Source organism: Mustela nivalis, assembly GCF_964662115.1.
Source record: "Mustela nivalis genome assembly, chromosome: 1".
In the NCBI taxonomy this organism is placed as follows: Eukaryota; Metazoa; Chordata; class Mammalia; order Carnivora; family Mustelidae; genus Mustela; species Mustela nivalis.
In genome coordinates, this window is record NC_139020.1 from 17,529,564 (window position 1) to 17,550,038 (window position 20,475).

General features: G+C 38.0%; 1 long non-coding RNA gene across 1 annotated transcript in view; it reads right to left on the bottom strand.

Annotated features, from left to right (window-relative positions):
* The window catches only part of LOC309847053, a 287,109-nt gene that overhangs the window by 253,095 nt on the left and 13,539 nt on the right, over positions 1-20,475 (bottom strand). The window lies entirely within an intron of this gene.

The window sequence follows — 20,475 nt, forward strand, 5'->3', positions numbered from 1 at the left end:
CCAGGTGATTTACATATGCCAGACATATTAATGTTTCCTTTACCAGTCCCAATCTAATTTCGCTCCTAACTGCAGGATGCTAACTCTTGCCACCTGCGATCTTGGCAGAAAAATTTGATATCAAAAACCCTTCCCGCGCATTCAGGAATGCTGTCATATATAAAGACAGGAGAGCTGTTCTCTCACATCCCTTCAGGAGGGAAGATAGAAGATTTATGGACTTTCAGCGGCATTATCCCTGACTCCTCGTGACTGCCTGAGCAGAAATAGGGAAGATTCATTTTCTGACTGGCCCTCCTATGTACAAGCTCAGTCATCTGCAACCCAGCTAATTGGAAAGGTCAGTGGTACCTTTTGAACAAAGCAGAGAAACCGATCCGAACCAAACTGCAAATGTACATAGTACTGATGACGCCGCCACACGAAAGCAGTGGAAGGACTAAGAATAATGCTCACGCCTACGAACCTTTGTGAAACACTTTTTTAAGGCAAAGGACTGAATGCTACTTCTTGGAAGGGTCACTGTCAGCAGGCTTTGTGCAAAATTAATGACAGAGTGTGGTTGGTAACATGCTTCATTGTTCCTGTGGAAGGAGATGGTTGCATTTTGAATAAAGGACAATTATAAGGATAAGAAAGAAATGATGGAGTGTGAAATATTCCCAGCTCAATAACAGACTATAGCTGAGCATACAGAAGCTACAAAATGCCACCTGACTCTTTCCTCTAGTGCAATAAAGGGCATCACATTTCCTGAGCATCTGGTATGTTCCAGACATCGGACTAAGGTGATTTTCTACATTTTAGAAGTAATATACTATTGTCATCCTCCTATAGTTGAGAAAGCAGAGATTCAGAGAAGTTAATTAATGTGCAAGGTCATACAACCAGCAAGGGTGAAAGCTGGGACCAACGTCTGTCTGAATCCAAAGCTTATTCTCTATGTACCAATTACCACGCAAAGCAGATGGGCAAAAGTCTTCGATATCAGATCACTATATACATCATTGCTACTTCAATTCTACTCTGCTATCAAAATTAAATAAGTATGAATTAATATTATATTAGATTATAATAAAAGCACTAGGACTGGGGCACCTGAGTGGCTCAGTGGGTTAAAGCCTCTGCCTTTGGCTCAGGTCATGATCTCAGGGTCCTGGGATTGAGCCCCACATCAGGGCTCTCTGCTTGGCAGGGAGCCTGCTTCTTCCCTCTCTCTCTGCCTGCCTCCCTGCCTACTTGTGATCTCTCTCTATCAAATAAATAAATAAAATATTTTTTTAAAAAGCACTAGGACTGTGCATAGCCTGTGTTTATTAAATAATGCAGCACAGAAATAATATATGAAACTTAAATATATAGTATAGTATATAAGGACACAGACACAAATCCATTTGTCCCTCTATATTATCTAAACAGATGTCTTCTAAAGAGCTGCATGACATTTTATTCTATTAGATTACATTCCAGTGTAAGTATCACAAGTGCATTCAGAACCTCAACACATTTATTTACCAGAGAGAACTTGAAAAAAATGCAACTTCTCCAGAACATATCAGGATTTAAGAATAATGGGAAATTTTGTCACCCGTGAAGGTTGGACTATTTTATGAAGCCCTTTGCTACTGATGTGACAATTATTTTATCTATAATAGGAAACTCTACTGAAAATAACTCAGCCCATCTGAGCTTCAAGTTCAAAGTTCTTTCTACCTTCATTCTCAAGTGATGGGTTTGACATGTTTCCAAGGATAAGCAGCTGTCTTAGCTGTGAATAAGGACCCTCTAAGAACTTATGTTTGTGAATATGCAGATTCTTAGACTTCAGCCCATAGAAATTTTGCTCCAGTCAGCCTCAGGTAGGGCCCAGGGATCTGCATGTCAACATATATCAGTTTCTGACACAGAAACTGATGCCAGTTTCTGGCAGCCCATGGGTTGAAGGAAGATCACTAGACTAGAGGACCCTTCCCTCTAGTTTGGAATGAGTTCCCCAATTCTTGCTTAGGCTTACAGTAGGGCTGCCATAAGGCTTTCTGATGGAGATGTTTCTGGCTTCTCAAACTGCTGGAGTATTTCTTAAGCTGAACAAGTTAATATGTGATAAATCCCAAGGACGAACCTGGCAGGAGACTGGCCTTTACAAGCAGGACTGTTGAAGTTCTGTTCAGATAAGAAGTTGTTTCCTTTTATTTGCTTTCCTTCCTACCCTAGGCTGTTCTAAAAATAAAGCTGTGAACCAGAATAATTGGTCTTTATATCTTACTTCCTATGCCTTCACCACTTCTAACTTCAATATCCAAACCACATGTTGGAAACTAAAGCTGCTTACTAGTTAAGATCATCAACTGAGGCATCCCACCTAAGTAGTCCGGTCCTCCTTTCCATGCTCTGGATTTCTATTTCCTCTACCAACATGTATTTCATCCATTTCCCATCTGGTCAGAATCCTAGCATCAGAAGAGTGACACGACTTTCATATGACACATTAAAATGAACTAATGGACTAATATTTTATTGGGGAGGCAAACTAGAATGAAGAGGGGCAGATTTCATCATGGGTTGCACACATGGCAACATAAAGTTAATGAATAAAATTAGAATAATGGTATCAGGTGATGTGGAAAGGCAAAGACATTCCTTCCCCCACTTTCCTACTGGAGACAATAAATACCTATTTAATTCATCAGCAATCCACTACCTTTGTTGACAATTGAACAAGGTCATGGAAAGACTCCACCAACTAATAGGACTTGGAATTCAATATGACAAAACCTGGACTGTAAATGTACTTTAATTTCTTAAAGGGAAAGTCGGGATAATTTATTAGAGTACATAACATAATCAAAATCAAAGATAAGGGTGTATACAGAAACTGCTTGGTTAAACATGAGGTTCCATGGCAATATACAAAACCACAGTTCCAAGCTGAAGCCAATTACTGTAGCATTAGGACAGACACAACAACCAAGCAAAATTCTCAAGAGAGAGCAAAGAAGAAAACCAATTCTCCCATAAAGCTCTAAAAATGAAGCCAACTTACTATATTTTAGACCATCTTTGATGAACTCATAGCATCGAGCATGATTAATACTTAAATCATGAAATAATAGCAGTTTCGGATGAGATAAAGGGTAGGCAGGAAAGATCCCATAATTTGTTGGTCTGGGGTGGTTTTTGTTTTGTTTTGTTTTGGTATCATTAGAATCTTTCAATCTTTGGCTCTGTCCTTGGATCCAGACATATCTAGAAGCTTTCGGCTTCTTAGTAGTAAATCATTTAGCCATAACTTTCAACATCATGATTATAATTAACACTCAGGTCTTGATAAATGCTAATGTGTTACTTTTTTTAGGTAGCATGTTTTTTAACAGGGTTTTTTAATATACAAGATGTTATAAATCCCAAAGGATGACTCTTAAGGATAAAAACTTCAGCCACTAGAACAAAATAAGAGGAAAGATTGAAGGGAGGGAAGTAAGAGGTCTTGTAACCTCTAAAGTCATTCTACATTTTCACCTATTGCCCTCCATATATAGGAAAAACAAAAACAAAAACAAAAACTTTGCTTTTTTACAGGGCTTACCATGTGGTCCAATTTGAGGTGGAGAGCATAAAATAAGGTGGAGAGCAAGCATATGGTTCATACTGAGAAAGATACCCATCAAGGGATAAAACATAATTCCAGCTCAAATGGAGAGAATTCTTAATATCAGAAATACCTTTAGGACAATTCATTTTGCTTTGCCTCGGAAGTCTCTCCCTTGGGCTGAGCTGTAAATTTCTGAAGAGACCTTGGTTGGCTTTGAGGGGGAAAAGAAACTCAGGGAGTTCCGTGCAGAACCTCCCTTCCTAAAGAAGGGAGATTCTGGGAAGTTGTTATGTCAGGGTCATATATCTTCTAGATATGAGCACAAAGTGGGGGCTCAAAATGGACACAATGATAGTAATAATGGTCCTAGCTGCCCACGACTCCTCCCTTATAACAAACCGCTACACTTGCTTCTGCACGGGTCACGTGGTATGGCTCTGCACTTCTCTCAGCCTTTGCTTTCACACATGTGCAACCGTCATAATTATGCATATCTGTAAAGCCACGAGACTGCCAGTAACAACATGTGACTAATGCGCAAGCACCCCACAATTCTTAAATAGTTGGGATCCAAAATCAGATGTTTTTCTCTTCTCTGTGTATCTTTCAGTAAATGAACTGACCCTACCCTGATATAGAGAAGACTTTTAAAAAAATATTTCATTTGGGGTGCCTGGGTGGCTCAGTGGGTTAAGCCTCAGCCTTCGGCTCAGGTCATGGTCTTAGAGCCCTGGGATCAAGCCCTGTATCGGGCTCTCTGTTCAGCGGGGAGCCTGCTTCCCCCCACCCCCCCGCATGCCTCTCTGCCTACTTGTGATCTCTGTCTGCCAAATAACTAAATAAATAAATCTTTAAAAAATATATTTTATTTACTTGACAGAGAGAGCGAGCGAGAGTGCACACGCGCACAAGCAGGGGCAGAGGGAGAGGGAGAAGCAGGCTCCCAGCAGAGCACAGGGCCCGATGCAGGACTTGATCCTAAGATCCTGGGATCATGACCCGAGCTGAAGACAGACACTTGACTGACTGAGCCACCCAGGTGCCCCATAGAGAAGGCTTTAGAATCACAAACAAGTCAAATTCTAACATTCTTTAAAGGAGGCCTACTTACAACCTGATTGAGCTTCTGATAAATATAAAAGTCAGAATTATTAAAGACCTTTTATTATTAAAGACTTTTTTATTATTCTAAACACTTTAGAGACTTGTAAGAAATTTTTCTGCAGTTCAGTAGGAGGGTGGCTGGAGAACCAGTGGCCCAGCTGTTTATCTGCAGAAGGACAGATACTGAGGGATTAATTCCCCAGCTGTTCCTGGTGTTCCAATATATACTGACCTTGTGTGTGCCGGGGGCAGATGTCCTGCCCTCACCTCACGGGTAATATCTCAGTTCAAGGTCCTTTTCTCAGAGAAAAGCAAACCACTGACCCCATTCCAGACTAAGGCCAACCCCTCTGTTACACTCTCTCCTAGCATTTGGTATTTTCTTTCTTAGCACCTATCATAATTGATGAAGAACACTGATTTGTGTGATTCTTTGATTTATGCCTGCCTCCTCTCGAGTATAAGCGCATTAGGGTAGAAAGCGTGACTGTTGAACTCACCATGATATCAACCCATTGCCTAGCCTAGGGTCTGGCACATGGAAGGACCTAAATAAACATCTGGTGCTTTAATGAAGAGTGAAGACTCAAAGCCAGATCCTCTGATGCCAAATCCAGGGTTCAGTTTACCACCAAAGAAATGGCTCTATTTAAGTACAACTTGGGGAGCCGAGAAAACACAGATTTCCAAGGCATCATTCAGACCCTGTAGAATTATACTCCCAGGGCCAGAAGAATCTGTATTTTTGAAGTGCAGCCCGTTCAGGGACCAGCTGTATGAACCGCTGCACTACACATACATATGCAACAGCTGTAACCCCAAAGTGCTTATAAATAGAGCAGCCAGACGCCTCGTATTTTCACTTCCTACTGTTTTGCTCAATGTGGAAGGGAAAAGCCCTCCAACGAAGTAATGAATTATCCTTAAAGAGGACAAATAATCAAAAGCAGCCCCGTGTCTTCACAAAGAACAGGCACTGCCTAATGCTTTGGATTAACTGTGCATCATATACATTTTTTTAAATGGAACTTTAAAACATATTGCTCAATGGAAGAAGCCAGTCTGAAAATGCTACATATTCTATGATTCCAAATATATGACATTTTGTAAAAGGCAACAACTATGGAGATAGAAAGTGACTTGTGGCTGCCAGGCCTGGTGGAAAGGAGCAGGATGGCTTCAGCACAAAATCACGTGTCAAATAAACCAATCAAGAGACACATGAACTTAAATGACAATATTTTGCTTTAAAACAAAACTGTTTTTTAAAGATTTATTTTATTTTATTTTTAAAGATTTTATTTATTTATTTGGCACAGAGAGAGGAATCACAAGTAGGTAAGAGTGGCAGGCAGAGGGAGAGGGAGAACTAGGCTCCCAGCTGAGCAGAGAGCTCGACCCAGGGCTCCATCCCAGGACCTAGGACCATGACCTGAGCCAAAGGCAAACGCTTAACCAACTGAGCTACCCAGGTGCCTCAAGATTTATTTATTTTTTTTTAGAGAGGGAGGGCTGGGGTAGGGAGAAGCAGAGGGAGAAAGGGAATCCCAAACAGGCTCCATGCTGAGCACAGAACCCGATGCAGGGCTCAGTCCCATAACCATGAGATTATGACCTGAGCCAAAAATCAAGAGTCAGATGTTCAACCAAGTGAGCCACCCAGGTACTCCTAAACTGTTTTTTAATAATAACACAAAGACAGAAAGTCCAAAGAAAAGAGAGAGAGACCGAGAACCATTACAACTAAAAGAGATTTGTGGGCGCTATCAGCCTAATGCAGTGGGGGGTCTCATATGGATATTCATTCAAGCACACTAACTATGGAGAAATTAATAAACTCTAAACACAGGTTGAACATTATATAATGCTAAGGACTTAAGTTTTAGATGTAGCAATTTTATTAAAATTAGGGTTTTTTTTCTTTAAAGATCAAAACAAAGATAAACCCAGCAGAGATTTGTTTCAAAGACATTTGAAGAGGGATGAGAGTGGGTACAGGTCAAACAACATGACGTCTGGAATTTGCTTCCAGATAATTTGAGGAGGGATGGAGCGTGGGTACAGGTCAAACAAAATTGGCTGTGAACTGATAATTGTCTAATTGTTGGAGCAGAGTGATGGGAACATGGGGTCCATCACACTATCCTCTCTCCTTCTGAATATATTTGAAATTTTCCATCATGAAAGGTTTTTTTTTTTTTTTTTAAGTTTCTTACCCATCATTAGTTCTAGTGCTTATCTGTGTGTATTGTCTTCATTCAATAAATAAAGATGGGAGTATTCAATATAAACATAATAATTGAAATTAAAACACAAGAGTACCCTATTTCAGCATTCCTGCTCTGATTGTTTTAGGAACTCCTGCCCTGCCGTTTCTGTTAACCTTCCTAGGAAACAGCCTGCATCAGTCTTCATGGCCTCTGTGGTCCCTTGGTCCTCTCATTACTCATTTCCTTCAAGTGCTTATGGCCAGCAAAGGGCATCCCCGGCAGAAGGAATGAGTCCAAGGGGTGCTGTTACCTGCTGATGTTTTTCCCCTCAGGCAGAGGCCAGAATGGACTCATGGCTGTTTGCAGAGGCTCTGAATTCAGTACTAGGGACTCCCTTACCCCTGGGCATGGCCCACTGCCACAACACCCATCCTCGGACCTGGGTGATCCAGACAGAGCATCTGAAGAGTCTGTTTCTCCCCCCACCCCGAGTTTGGATTTATTCTTCACTTGCAATACCCGGGCAGGATGAATCTGAAAACTCCGAGTGATTTATAAGAGATGTGTAAAGAAAAACGGGGTTCTACCTCCTTCCCAAACAGCAGCATCACCCCTAGGCTAGCCAGGGGATGATGGGATAGGGTCTTGGGGCTGGTGCCAAATGAGAGGGAAAACAGTGAAAATTCCATTTCCCCAGCAACAAAAATATAAGCCAAAGTCATGAAGCACCTTCACGAAATTCAACCTCAGAGGCGGGGACATTATTTTGTTGCAGATTTCTCGGATTATGCCCTAGGCTTGCCCAGATATGGGTGACCAGAGCTGTCTGACTCCATACCACAGGCCTTCTTGGATTAAAACATTTGGTTTTGAGTTACATATAATGCATATTAATAAATATGCAGTAGGATTCTGGGTGGCTCAGTCAGTTGTGCATCCGACTCTTGGTTTTGCCTCAGGTCATGATCTCAGGGTGGTGGGTTCAAGCCCCACATCGGGCTCCGTGCTCAGCAGGGAGTCTGCTTGGGATTCTCTCCTCTGTCTTTCTCCTCATTATACACATGCTCTCTCTCTCAAATGTATAAATCAATCTTAAAAAAAATAAATAAATATGCAGCATCTTCAGAGGTGGCAAGAGGTGTATGCCCTTACTTGTTACCCTCTGTCCTCTTAAGGAGTCCCTTACTTAGAGGATGAAAAATTCCACAGACAAGTAAAATGAACACTTCAACTTCAGCTGATTAATTCCGCCAGTTGTTAAGGCATTCCTTTAAAACTCTTGTCATTTACTTGTGCAGCTTTGGCTTCTGGCATTCAAAATATTCTAAATGCCTGCCTTTATACGCCTTTCTACAAGTTTTTAAAGGTGTCTGGGGAATTTCACTAAGCCCAGTGATTTAAAATTCTAAAGGTCAGGAAGTGTATCACTGCATACTTACACAATGACCCTGCAATAGTACGAAAGTGAAACCCTGATTATCCAAATTGACAAGTACCTATTACCAACTATGCTGTTGCAAAATATTGAACTGACTTTCAGGAGGGACAGGTTCTAGTCCCAGCCTATCCACTCACCAACTATTTGATATTAAGTAAATTATCACAGTCTAAGGAGCCTCTATAAACTAAGGGACAGATTAGATGAGTGTTGGTGGCCATTCCAAATCTCAGATTGAGTGAAATACTGATTAGTGACCCTTCAATTTACAACTGTTTGGTTTTCTCTGGGATGATGACTGCCTCACACCACAGCTCTGATATGCTGTGATACCAACATCACATATTGGTAGCTTTATCTGAAAACTGGCCATTTGCATACTCCTTTCCTGAGGATAGGTTCATCTGGAACCCTTCCCAGATCAGACATGACTTGATGAATTTAGGATCAGAACATATAACATTGTGTTCCTGAAAACCTGATTTCTTCAAAATAAAATAGGTTGTTAGACTTCAGCCATTACAGAAATATATCAATTTAGATACTCAATATCAGTCACAAGACTCATAGTGTTCTCTCTTCTGATGAATTCTAGAGAAGTGCCTTTGGTGTTCATTTTCCATTCCATGTAGCCTCATGATCCTACAACTATGACATTACCTCACCTCTATTATAAATAATTAGCTAATGATTTGTTACAGTATTTTTTTTGTCTTCCTTCTAGCAGGCATTCATAGTGCCTTGGCCACATCCCTTGGCCCATCAGGTAGCAACACGGATATGAAGGACAATTTTGTGCAAGTGACCAGTGTAAGGGGGCGTAATGTACCACCCCAAAATATACCTCTTTGGCATAAAGATTATGTTGGGCTGGCTATTTTTAAGAAACTGAAGAGGAGCTCTGAAAACCAAAAGAAGTTACCTTTTTGTGAGAGACAATTATATTTATTTATTTATTTATTTTTAGCATTTTTTTTGTTTGTTTGTTTTTTTAATATAATTTTTTATTTTTTATAAACATATATTTTTATCCCCAGGGGTACAGGTCTGTGAATCACCAGGTTTACACACTTCACAGCACTCACCAAAGCACATACCCTCCCCAATGTCCATAATACCACCCCCTTCTCCCAAACCCCCTCCCCCCAGCAACCCTCAGTTTGTTTTGTGAGATTAAGAGTCACTTATGGTTTGTCTCCCTCCCAATCCCATCTTCTTTCATTTATTCTTCTCGTACCCACTTAAGCCCCCATGTTGCATCACCACTTCCTCATATCAGGGAGATCATATGATAGTTGTCTTTCTCCGCTTGACTTATTTCGCTAAGCATGATATGCTCTAGTTCCATCCATGTTGTCGCAAATGGCAAGATTTCATTTCTTTTGAGGAGTCAATCCCATTTACAATTGCACCCAAAACCATAAGATACCTAGGAATAAACCTAACCAAAGAGACACAGAATCTATACTCAGAAAACTATAAAGTACTCATGAAAGAAATTGAGGAAGACACAAAGAAATGGAAAAATGTTCCATGCTCCTGGATTGGAAGAATAAATATTGTGAAAATGTCTATGTTACCTAAAGCAATCTACACATTTAATGCAATTCCTATCAAAGTACCATCCATCTTTTTCAAAGAAATGGAACAAATAATTCTAAAATTTATATGGAACCAGAAAAGACCTCGAATAGCTAAAGGGATATTGAAAAAGAAAGCCAACGTTGGTGGCATCACAATTCCGGACTTCAAGCTCTATTACAAAGCTGTCATCATCAAGACAGCATGGTACTGGCACAAAAACAGACCCATAGATCAATGGAAGAGACAATTATATTTATAAGGGAAATCTCCTTATAGGGGTAGCTCCCTCAATGTACCAGGAAAAAGAGGATGACTCTAAATCTTTAGAAACTGTTATCAATAAAGAAGGCAGGGACTTCAAGTTTGCATAACAACCTTAACTCTTGTTTATTATGTTTATTTGTAACCTCCCATAACTGACTTGGAATCAGCTATTTAATTTATTTTGAATAAGTATTAACACCTCTCCTTACATTAATACTCTCTCTCTCTCTCTCCCTCCCTCTCTCTCTCTCTTTTTTTTTTTCTTAGAGAGAGAGGGTCTCCAGAGGAGAATCCCAAGGAGGCTCCACGTCCAGTACAGAGTCCCTCGTGGAGCTCAATCCCACAACCTTGAGATCATGACCTGAGCAAAAATCAAAAGTTCAATGCTTAAATGAGTGAGCCACCCAGGTGCCCTATATAAATTGCCTCTTAAAGATGCTTTGAGGAATAAATAGGTATATTGTCCTTGAAGTTAAACCTGCTTTTAAAATAAGGCAAAGACCTTTTGAATTAATACTTTTGAAACTTTTTGGAATTTACAGTAAGTACCTAAACATGAAAAGAGTAAATATATTTGCATTCATTAAATCTAAAAACAAATTTACATTTGTGAAACCAAAATTCTGTCAACAGTTCTTGAAATAATTTTATTTATGTTATTACTTCACTTTCATTTGATTTTTTTCTTAATGAAGCTTTACCTTTAAACAAACGGTTTTTATTTTATGAAATACTAATAGTGCCCTACATTTGCACAGCACTTTCAAGTATTGAAATGACTTTGACTTTATTTCTTTTAACTGAGGCTTAGAAGAAAAGTTTGTGAGATAATGATAATATCCCATTTCCCAAATGAGGAAACTGAGGCTACACTGCTAGTAAGTAACTGTGTCCATATTCAAATCTAGGCCTCCCCATTTTTCCAAAGAAGACATACAGATGGCCAACATACACATGAAAAGATGCTTAATATCACTCTTCAGAGAAATGCAAATCAAAACCACAATGAGGTATCACCTCACACAGGTCAGAATGGCTAAAATTAACAACACAGGAAACAAAAGGTGTCAGCAAGGATGCAGAGAAAGACGAACCCTCTTATACTGTTGGTGGGAATGCAAACTGGTTCAACCACTCTGGACAACATGAAGATTCCCCAAAAAGAGAACTACTGTATGACCCAGCTGTTGGCACTACTAGGGATTTGCCCAAAGGATACAAAAGTACTGATTCTAAGGGATACATGCACCCTAATGTTTATAGCAGTACCATCAACAATAGCCAAATTATGGAAAGACCCCAAATGCCCATCAATTGAGGAATGTATAAATACATACACAGACACACACATACACACATACACACACAATGGAATATTACTCAGCCATCAGAAAGAATAAAATCTTGCCAATGTGGATGGAGCTAGAGAGTACTACACTAAGTGAAATAAGCCAGCCAGAAAAAGACTTACCATATGATTTTACTCATATGTAGATTTTTTTAAAATATTTTATTTATTTATTTGACAGAGAGAGAGAGATCACAAGTAGGCAGAGAGGCAGGCAGAGAGAGAGGAGAAAGCAGCCTCCCTGCTGAGCAGAGAGCCCAATGTGAGGCTCGATCCCAGGAACCTGAGATCATGACCTGAGCTGAAGGCAGTGGCTTAACCCACTGAGCCACCCAGGTGCCCCTCATATGTAGAATTTTAAAAACATAACATGAGGGGTTCCTGGGTGGCTCAGTTGGTTAAGTAGCCAACTCTTGATTTCGGATCAGGTCATGATCTCAGAGTCCTGGGATTGAGCCCCAAGTTAGAGAGTGTGGAGTCTTGAAGATTCTCTCTCTCCCTCTGCCCCTCCTCCTGCTCACATGCAATCTCTCTCTCTCTCTCTCTCACACTCTCTCTCAATCTCAAATAAATAAATCTTATTAAAAAAAAACAGTAACAGGAATATGGGGGGAAAGACAGAGGCAAACCATAAAACAAACTCTTAACTATAAAGAACACAATGAGGGTTGCCGGAAGGGAGGTTGGTGGAGGGATGGGTTAAATAGGTGATGGGCATTAAGGACACTTGTGATGAGTGTGGGGTGTTACATGGTAGTGATGACTCACTAAATCCTACACCTGAAACTAAAAACAAAAACAAAACAGAACAAAAACAAATCTAGGTCTCCCAGCTCCAATTACAATAATAAGCCATTCATCTTTTAAGTATCAACATTTCCTTGTAAAATGCTTAAAAAATCACCTCAAGCATTCCACAGAATAAAAGAGAAGCAGCAGTTTTTCAAAGGGGTATTCAATAAACGGTCAAAAGTGGTCTCTCCTTCACGAAATGAACAACAGAAACAAGTAGCCATACTAGTTCATCAAGAAGAGACACTAATCACCTCCCAGGTGTCCGGATTCCAGGAAAGATGGTTTCGTTGAGCATGCAAGGGAATAGCAGCAAGCTGATAAAACACGGGAACTTTAAGGGACTCGTTTTGATTGATAAAGTCAATGATCCATCAAGTAAAAAATCTCCCTAAAGTAGAATTTGACAATTGTGTGGGATCTGTTCGGGTTTATTTCATTAATGGCATTCTGCATTTAGCCAATTGGCTAGAGCAAATCTTAGAGGCATGCTGAAGCTCAGAAGAGAAGTGACTACTGATCAATGACATGACCTGGTAGAGTGTTAATACTGGATTCCTAGACAAATGCCCCCTGCTGTTCCCTCTGGAGTTCCACCATGACCGTCTTCTGTGTGACGTCTTCTGGATGACAGAAGAGCAGCATGGATGACAGAAGCTTGGTTATGTACAGAGGCATAATAAATTAAGTAAACATAATCCATACAATTGCAGTGGGGTTCCACACTGTTAGAGAAGAGAGATACAAATATTGAAATGGAAAAAGAATAGAAAGAACTCAGTGGTGATGGATAGAAATTGAAAATATTGGTATGAGTGAATGGATTTCAAACCATCTGTCTAGGTCAAGTAAGAAATAAATATATATGTGAATATGTATTTATTATTATATATTCCTTAGTTTTGCCTTCTAATAATCTGGAAGAAGTGACACCCCAATAACAATGAGCACCCAAATCTTGGCTTCTAAATACTCTTCTCACTAGAAGGAACAAGATTTCTTAGAATGATGACCAATACTAGGATGGGGCAGGAAAAGTTTGAGATGAGAATGTTTTATTGTGCTGGACAGTAAAGAAATGCTCAAAGAATAATGAAGCTACATTGCTAAGAATATAGAAACAATCAAAGTAGCTTCCACAACAATTTTAGCATCAAACTAAATAAAGATAGTAATGGATTTTAGTCCATTAAATAAAATAGTAGCCCATGAGTCTATAAAGACATAAACAAGTAAGTGAATAATATGAAACGTGAAGAGGAATGAGGTGCTTGCATTGTCTTAAAGGACCTCACCATGAAAGGTGCCTGGGAGGGAGGCTCATTTGGTTAAGTGTCTCTTTTGGCTCAGGACATGATCTCAGGGATGTGCATGGCTGTGCAGGCTCTGTGCTCAGCAGGGAGTCTGCTTCTCTCTCTCTCTCTCTGCCCCTCCCCCTGCTCATGCTCGCTCTCTCTTTCTCTCTCTAAAATACAAAAAAAAAAAAAAAATCTAAAAAAATAAAATAAAGTACCTTACCATGAAATACTCTCATTTACAAAGGGAGAGAGGGTAATTTCACTATGAAGAAACCTGGCAGATACCACTTTAACCTAGTTATCAAAGCGCACATCGGACACGTCAAAATCCTGCCCTTCGGACAAGATGCAATAAGAAGAAAGCACATCACTTTTGTGATAGTTCTCCCAAAAATGCATTAATTTTATCACAAGGCAAAACTAGACATACCCAAATTGAAGGACATTCCACAAAATAATTGGCCCATAAGTAAAAGTGTCTAATTTACAAGATTCAAGGAAAGATTGAAGAGTTTCCTAACCCCACTGAAGCTAAAAAACTACGGCAATTAAATGCAGTGCATTATTCTAAACTGGATCTTTCTACTATGAAGGATATTATTAGAACTGGGAAAGTTTGAGTGGGGTTGATGAATGGATGATAGCAATAAGCAATATTAATTTCCTGATTTTGAGGGTTCCGTGGTAGAGCGTCTTGGTTTGTTGTCTATTGGGGTCTTAGGGTATCATGCTGGTAATTTGTTTCCACATGGATTTGGGGAGTCAAAAATTCTTTGTACTCATCTTCCAACTTCCTGTAATTTCATGATTATTTTTTAAAAATTTAAAGCCTAATGAGTTGTTATAAATATTTGGTATATATTAATGAGGATATAAAATACATAAAATAATTGATTTCCCACAAAATAAAACAAAATTTTATAACCTGCAAAAGACCCCACACCTTAAATGATTTTCTTATTCTAAACACTATCCTAAGTTTAGATTAAAACAAGCTGGTTAAAACAAATCAAGAATAGATTCATTTATTGTATGATATAAATAGTAGAGAGAACGTGGACAAATTAAACCAATTAAATTTTACTCAGCTATTACCTACTCCCCAACCCACACCTAAAGAGAAGTTGAGGAAATTATTCAATAGAACACAGTGCTATTTAGCTTCATGCTATTGCCAAAGGAGATCTGTTAAAGTCCTTGCTTTTTCCTCTCTGGGTTATTTTCATACAGATTTGACTAAGAAATGAGCTAGTCTCAACATCAAATCAAAAGGAAGGAGGAGAGAATTTTGTGGCTGGGAAAAAATACAACCCCTTTCCTTTGTAACAAGATTTAAACATGTATCTAATTTTTAAAAATTTGATTCAATAATTAAATTTCACTGGCAGCATTTACCTTATTATTCTAGTGATGAATAACTGTTAAAAATAAAGTTTCAGATTGTTATGCCAGCTTGGCAAGTCCAAGATGGATGTTCCAGAATGGTGTTTCCTCTCCCAAATAGTCTTGAATACACTAATGTTATTTCAGCCCATATGTGATTACACTTCACCATTTTTCCACTTGGTTTTTCTGAAGCAATTGCAATTAACTGGCATGCGTCCATGTCTTTCTATCATGGGAGGCAGTGCCATGCAATGAAAATGGGACTGGATAGGTCAGTAGCGTCAGTATGTTTCAGTTTCCACTTCTATAAAATTAGAGGACCAAGAAAGACAATTTCTAATGTTTCTCTGAACTTGTCTTATGTCTTCTTCATTTGCATTCAAGATATTGTCTTAATTAAATTGCAAATGGCCAACTTTAATTTCTTTTTCATTTTCTCACAGTACCTCATATAGGTTTTTTTGTTAGTGGTTTCTTTTTTCTTTTTTTTTTGTTTAGCAGAGGGCCTCAGACTATCAAATTCTGATATTAATAAAATTATCAGTATCTTGTCTTAAACATGCAGAAACTTTTCACAAAATAGTGCAAAAATTAGGGCTCCTGAGTGGCTCAGCCGGTTAACTGTCTGACTCTTGGTTTTAAGATGGAGCCCTGCATCAGGCTCCAAGCTCAACATGGAGCCTGCTTAAGATTCTCTCCTTCTCCCTCGCCCCTCCCTTGCCAACTTGCAAGCTCTTGATCTTGCTCTCTCAAAAAAATAAATAAATAAATAAAGTGCAGAAATTATCTGCTCTAAGCAAATGTGTTATGTTAGTGTTGTTTCCATTTAGAGTTCTAATTTTGCACCTGCTAAGAAAATGTATTCTTTTTTGGGAGTGATAAAAGCCTGCTAATTTTTGGCCATTTCTGTTTGTCTTCTGATATGCACAACTGAGGACCAACCCCAATAATACAAATCATATTAAAAATTCAAGGTATTTAGAGGACACCAGCGAATTGGTAAATATACTGAAAATAAAAATAATGTATGAACTGTGGAAGCAGTGAATAGAATCTATAAAATGTAACATTTTTGCTACTTCAAGATACTCCTAAATTATTTTGTTTAATAAGACTTCTCTGAGAAATTAATAATTTGGGGCGCTTGGATGGCTCCATTAGTTAAGTGTCTGTCTTCGGCTTGGGTGATTATCCCAGAGTCCTGGGGTCAGGTTCTGCATGGGGCTCCCTGCTCAATGGGGAGCCTGCTTCACCCTTTCCTACTGCTCCCTCTGTTTGTGCTCACTCTCTCTCTAGCTCTGACAAGTAAATAAATGAAATCTTTAAGAAAAAGAAATTAATAATTTACTTCAAAATTAATTTTCTTAGAAATTAACAAATGGTCGAGTTTCATTCTTCTACTTATAGCTGTCCAGTTTTCCCAGCACCATTTATTGAAGAGACTGTCTTTTTTCCACTGCATATTTTTTCCTGTTTTGTCGAAGATTAATTGACCATAGAGTTGAGGGTCCATATCTGGGCTCTCTACTCTTTTCCACTAGTCTATGTGTCTGTTTTTATGCCAGTACCATGCTGTCTTGGTGATCACAGCTTTGTAATAAAGCTTGAAATCAGGCAACGTGATGCCCCCAGCTTTATTTTTGTTTTTCAACATTTCCTTAGCGATTCGGGGTCTCTTCTGATTCCATACAAATTTTTGGATTATTTGCTCCAGCTCTTTGAAGAATACCGGTGGAATTTTGATAGGAATGGCATTAAAAGTATAGATTGCTCTAGGCAGTATAGACATTTTAACAATGTTTATTCTTCCGATCCAAGAGCATGGAATGGTCTTCCATCTTTTTGTGTCTTCTTCAATTTCTTCCATGAGTGTTCTGTAGTTCCTTAAGTACAGATCCTTTACCTCTTTGGTTAGGTTTATTCCCAGGTATCTTATGGTTCTTGGTGCTATAGTAAATGGAATCGATTCTCTAATTTCCCTTTCTGTATTTTCGTTGTTAGTGTATAAGAAAGCCACTGATTTCTGCACATTGACTTTGTATCCTGCCACGTTGCTGAATTGCTGTATGAGTTCTAGTAATTTTGGGGTGGAGTCTTTTGGGTTTTCCATATAAAGAATCATGTCATCTGCGAATAGAGAGAGTTTGACTTCTTCATTGCCAATTTGGATACCTTTTATTTCTCTTTGTTGTCTGATTGCTGCTGCTAGGACTTCTAATACTATGTTGAACAAGAGTGGTGAAAGTGGGCATCCTTGTCTTGTTCCTGATCTCAACGGGAAGGCTGCAAGCTTTTTCCCATTGAGGATGATATTTGCTGTGGGTCTTTCATAGATAGATTTGATGAGGTTCAGGAATGTTCCCTCCATCCCTATACTTTGAAGTGTTTTAATCAGGAATGGATGCTGGATTTTGTCAAATGCTTTTTCTGCATCAAGAGGACCATGTAGTTCTTCTCTCTTCTCATATTAATTTGTTGTATCACATTGATTAATTTGCGAATGTTGAACCATCCTTGTAGCCCAGAAATGAATCCCACCTGATCATGGTGGATGAATGGATAAGGAAGATGTGGTCCATATACACTATGGAGTATTATGCCTCCATCAGAAAGGATAAATACCCAACTTTTGTAGCAACATGGACCGGACTGGAAGAGATTATGCTAAGTGAAATAAGTCAAGCAGAGAGAGTCAACTATCATATGGTTTCACTTATTTGTGGAGCATAACAAATATCATGGAGGACAAGGGGTCTTAGAGAGGAGAAGGGAGTTGGGGTAAATTGGAAGGGGAGGTGAATCACGAGAGACTATGGACTCTGAAAAACAACTGAGGGGTTTGAAGTGGCGGCGGGGGTGGAAGGTTGGGGTACCAGGTGGTGGGTATTATAGAGGCCACAGATTGCATGGAGCAGTGGGTGTGGTAAAAAAATAATGAATACTGTTTTTCTGAAAATAAATAAATTAATTTAATTAAAAAAAGAAATTAACAAATGAGCTACAAATGGGGTCATAAGTATTTGAATATTTTATGTTTCTTAAGGTATATAATTTATGTCCATTGTTTCATTATGTGAATTATTTTCAGAATATAAGCTTTTAACAATGTAAAATGAATAGAAGATTGCTAAATAATGTAATTTATTCCTCATTAGTTAAGTTTCTCAGAAACTGAATGATGAAAACTAAGAATTATTGGTAACATAAGATAAATATTGCTTTTCTTTTCAATTGGGTGTTTACTCTTCTATACAGAACCCATTTGATCCAAGTGGATTTTTAAAAATCCGACAACCCATAAATCCCAAGAGTGTCTATGAGCATTAAGTTGACACAGGCACAAACACACTGGAAAAAGTCTAGTGGTGAAGATAATTTATATAAAGAATTTGTTTACATGCTAAATTAAGGCACAACAGTGTGAGACTTCTTCTCAGACAGTGTGGTTTTATAAAAAGGAAGACACTTATGGAAATTCAAAGTGGTTCCCCAAGTCTAAATTTCATTTACATACTTCTTTTTAAAAATTAAAATATGAAAACCTTACATCATTAAGAGAAAAATAACACTCTTCCATTAACCAATGAAAGAACCATCATAAGTAATTTCTTTAAAGTTCTTAAGAAATTTATTCCTATCAATTTATCTATTTATTTTTAAAATTTATTTTTATTTTTAAAATATTTATTTTAATATTTATTTTTAAATTTAATTTAAATATTTATTTTTAAATTTTATTTTTATATTTGTATTTATTTTAATAAATGCATTTTAATAAATACATATTTTATAAATAGATAAAATAGATGTTTTAATAAAAAGATATTTTAATAGACATTCTATTTATTTATTAAAATGAACTTATCAATTTATTTATTCCTATCAATTTATACAAAAATTTAGCCAAAATATTCATCAAAATGTAACAGGCTATATTAGCACACCAAAACAAACTCCTGTTTTCTAGAAGGTTAACTTCTAGCTACTTATTCTGAATCCTAAGTGCTGTACTCAGCAATTTAGTATGATAAAACTCTCAAAGTTGGGGCAAATCAGATGTCATGAAAGATATTCACAAATATTAGTTGCCATAATTACTGAAAAACAGATGGGTTAAGGCCTGAACAGAAGAAATAAATCGACACTAAAATCTAATGCATGACACTAGATGAACTCTCTCTTTTGTCCAAAAGTCTTGAAGAATTTTACAACGTAGATGCTAACATTTAATATCAGACTCCAAGAGATTTAAGTAGCACTTTCATTTTTTCAGGGAAAAATAATTAAGATACAGAATAATTTAGTGATGGATATTCACACATTAATTTATCTATTACTGTAGAGTTCTTTAGGGGAGGGATAAAGGGAATAGATCCATTTTCCCCCCGTGACAATTCTGCAATATGAATTAACAGTTTAAGGCAATAAGGAAAAGTTGAGACATTGTTAAATATTTGGAGGCCCTCAGAAACCACACAAGTGTAGACAGAGCTTATAAACTCCAGAAATCATTTGCAAAAAGCAGGGAAGTCAGACCAGGAATGATTACAACAGTAAATTTGGCTGGGGAGCTCATTTCTGCCTTTTCATGTCTGTAACCATAGCAACAAGCACAGGACCCCAGAACAGAAGAGGTGCTCTTTAAATATGAGTTGAATCAATAAATGAATGAGCCTCAATCTCAAATCTGTTGTCTTTTTCTTTTGAAAAATCAGAACAGAACTTCTCATCCGGTGTCTGACTCAGCATTTGGCATTTCCCCTTCTGCTCATTCCTGAGTTTTGTGTTTTTCTGGACTTACATAAACTCCTCTGGACAGATGGAGTCCAGAGATATGACAATATGACAGAGAGATCTGCATTCCATCCCTTGATCATTTAGGGTAAAATTTGATTGTTTCAATTTCACTGCCCTTTGAGAACCCAATTTAAAACATTTGTAATCTTTGTCCTCTCCAAACCAACAGTTTTTAGTCAACACTTAATAAAATGTGTTAGAGATTTTGTTTTTACATGATTCATAATGCTAATGAATTCATCAATCCATTACCACACATCTTTCTGTAAATGTCAAACAGGATGTAGCTGACAGGGTCATGATCATTAAATGTAAGTTCAGGGAGGTACACGTTTATTCTTGTTGGGAGTCATTTATGGCCAACTTTAGGCTTTCAATGGTTCTATCACTTGAATGTCAATAATTGTATACAATATTCACGTTACTCTGTTACTATACATCAAAATTTCCAAATATCTATGTATATTTTATATATTTAAATGGATATCCTTTGTTACTTTGCGAAGGTCCTTTTTCCCCAAATATTGCTTTACTTAAACATTTTTCCATATTTACCCTCATTTGGAACTAATCATGTACGGTTTCTTGAGGTGGGCCTGAGATAAAGATCCTAATGCGAGTGATTTACTGAGGAAGTATGTTTCAGAAGGAACTTTTACAAA